Below are 3545 nucleotides of genomic sequence, written 5' to 3' on the forward strand. Positions count from 1 at the left end.
TTTCAACCACTACTTATGAACTCACCAACATTTCATATGTTGACGTTTTTCAAAATACTTGTATTCTCAGGGAACCAGTGAATCAAGGGAAATCATATTCAGTGACGGTTGCAGTTTATTTATGTATGAATCAAACAATTTAATTTTTGGGAATGTAATGTTTAAACAATGTATGACATGTAAACACTGCTGGTTGTAATATATTAATGCACGGTGACGAATGTTGTTATGTTTCATATATATTCAATGTTATGGTATTCAATTGAGTCACGACAGCCCCCGGACGTTTCCGCCGTCTGGTTCGGGGGTGTGACATATTGGGCCTATCCACCCGTCTCATTTATTAGGGTTTAGTTATTTATAGTGCATGCATGCACCGTAGGAGGTTAACACTTTTATCTTTGAAATCCTTGTAAATCCTAATCACGCCTCTACAGTAGAAGTTGTTTGTCGAGCTCTTCTGAGGTTGTGAAGCTTTAATCATTCGGCTTATTTTGAATCATTGTCATGTTCCTGTTTACTTCTTGTTTAGAATCTTATCGATCATTAAGGATTATATCCTAACAACACTCATCTATCAAATTCAACAACTTTATTCTATCAATCAAGGATGTAATGATTTTCCTACATACTTTAACAAATTAGCCTGAGTTTGGGATGAATTGTGAGTGGTTCAAGCTATTCCTTCTAGTAACTATGCTGCTAGATTTGAGATTATGAAGTTTCTTAATGATCAAAGGCTTATTCAAATGCTCATAAGATTAGATGACTCGTTCAAAGTAACTCATGGTCATATGTTAATGATGATGCCATTACATACAAGTTCAACATCGTATTCACTAATTCTTCAAGAAGAAAGGCAAAGAGGTATTCATATGTCGATGAATCTAAATTCTGAAGCGATAGTTATGCATGTAACATCAGTTGATAGCAACAATCATTTCACAAAGAAACCTTTTACTTCTAATCATTTTAAGAAAACTAGTCATGTTAACTCTCAATGCTATAGACTTCACGAATTCCATGTAGATATCAAATTCACCAAAAACAAAAGAGATGATCATAAGTCTAGTGTTCAAAATTTGATTTCCACTTTTATTCCATCCACTTCAACTTCTGTTAATAATTTAAATGGTGGAATTTTTCGAGTACAATATCAAAGTGTTATGGAATTGCTAAGCAAGAATGGTCTTGGTTCGACTAGTAGAAGTTAAGCTAATGTCTCAATCATTGATGGTGCTATGAATAAAGAATATAAATATTTTTTTCAAGAGATTTTCCTTGAATGTCGATAAATCTTCACCTGTTTTTGAAGAAAGATATTCTTGGATTATAGACATAGTAGTGTAACATCCTGTTTTGTAACACCGTAAATTTTCAAACAAATTTTTCATATTTAAAAATCACATATTTCTCATAAACATAGTTCATAAATCCCAAAATGACAATGTATCAAAAACACATCTTCATTAATTGTTTAAAAAAAATCCAGGATCCTCAAAACCGAACTCCACCTCGTGTGTACAATCAAGCCGATGCCTTCCCGTGATCCTAAGAAGTACCTAAAACACATAACACATAACACGGTAAGCATGAAGCTTAGTGAGTTCCCAAAAATACCACACACATCTCATTAGCCTCTCATGGCCATACTCAAATAAGACCCTCCGGTCAATGTGTCTCAGTGGAATCCTCCAGTCCCACAACTCGGGTGGACCCTCCGTTCCTAAATAAGTAAGCTCAGAATAATACACAACATAAATCACAAATACATAATGTAGGATATCACAATACTCAATATAAGCATATAAGACCCTCCGGTCAAACAAAGATTACCACTCTAGATAAGTATAGTGTGACAACCCGATATTTCAACTCTTTGTAATGGCCTAATAAGTCAAGTATTGTAAGCACTTTTGAGTTAAAGAAATTAACTTTGATAATATAATGTCCAAAAAGTTTTTATTTAACTGCCTACTATGTGTAATATCATTAAACCGGGATCGTACGTAAAAAGAACGCCCAAATCCGACTTCGTATATTGAAGTTAAGATTTTTCCAAGTTCGGCTTAGCAGCAGACAGCTAAAAACTCGAATCGGAGATCGAGAGACTTTTGGACGGAATGACCTAAACGAGAATCGAAGGTCTCGACAATGGTATTTCAGTGGTGAAACGTCTGGCAAAAACCGACGTCAGATAAAGAAGTTATGAATTTTTAAAGAAATTCCTTAATCACGTCATTTTATAATTAAATAATAAAAATAATTTTGGAATTTGACAACGGAGTCTAAACGAAAGTTGTAGAGCATAGTCTCACCTACGCATGGATATAAAGACCATCGAAAACAGAGTTCGTATGAAGGAGATATGATCTTTTGAAGTTTATTAAATAAATTATATATAAATTTAATTCAAAATCCGGTAATATCCAAAGGAGGAGTCAGTGTCCTCATCCGAGTTACGCGCTGCGTAACCCCGTATGCCTCGCGTACCCGAGGGCCTTGGTCTCGGTCCGTCTACGTCGCCCCTATGCGAAGCTACCCGATCCGTCCCATCCGAAGCCGAGGCAGTCGAGGACTCGGTCATGCATGACGTACGAGCACGCGCTGCATACGAGCGTACGCCCCGCGTACCGAGGCTTCTCAGACCCCCTATAAATAGAAATGCGAGGGTTACGGAAAAATCACCCCATTTCTCTCATTTCTCTCATGATCTTGCCTCGTTTTCCGTGCCCGCACTACCCCGAAGCTCTGGTCTTTTTGCTCAAGTCCCAAGGGTCGATTTTACTCCCGAGATTCCCGAGAATCCCGAGAAAAATCCGTTTCTCAAGACGAAACTCTGCCCGGTTTTCCATCTCGCTATCTTCAAACTTTTAAGTGAGTTCATACCCCTTAATTAACCTTTTTAAGATATTCTAAATGCTTTTATATGCTTTCAAGGGGGGGGGGGGGGGGGGAATACAAGTAAAACACACGAGTATTATCGTGTGTTACATAAAGAATTATTTTATATGCTTTTATATATCCAAATCACATGTGATTTATAGACTTTATAGGAAACTTTCGTATATAAAATATGTTACAATAGAATTCTATCTTTTGAAATATAAATTGTTGTAATGCATGTATAAACTAAACATTTTCTTAGATTATATGTATATTTGTCTACCTTAGGCTCTACAAAAATCTATGCTTTCATAACAAATGATTTCTTTTCTAGGTATTTCTAAACACACGAGACACACTTTTAAAACTATAATAGGTATAGTTTTACGAATAAATTTCTAACTATTACATACTAGAAAAACGATTTTCAAGAAGTCACTTTCATATACAAGAACAAACGAACATTTTAACACGTAAATCTGTTTTTATACCACGGTTTTGTGAAACATAAACTTCACGTACGTTCGAGTACACATTTCAAGTCCTGTATTATATACCAGAATCCCTTGGAGGGGGAGCATGTTGTTTGTGTATGGATCTATACGGGCTTGACAACCCGCGCCCTGACTGTTAGCTACAGTCCACCATTTGGGGTGACA

The sequence above is a fragment of the Lactuca sativa genome, chromosome 1, assembly GCF_002870075.4.
Source record: "Lactuca sativa cultivar Salinas chromosome 1, Lsat_Salinas_v11, whole genome shotgun sequence".
Taxonomy (NCBI): domain Eukaryota; kingdom Viridiplantae; phylum Streptophyta; class Magnoliopsida; order Asterales; family Asteraceae; genus Lactuca; species Lactuca sativa.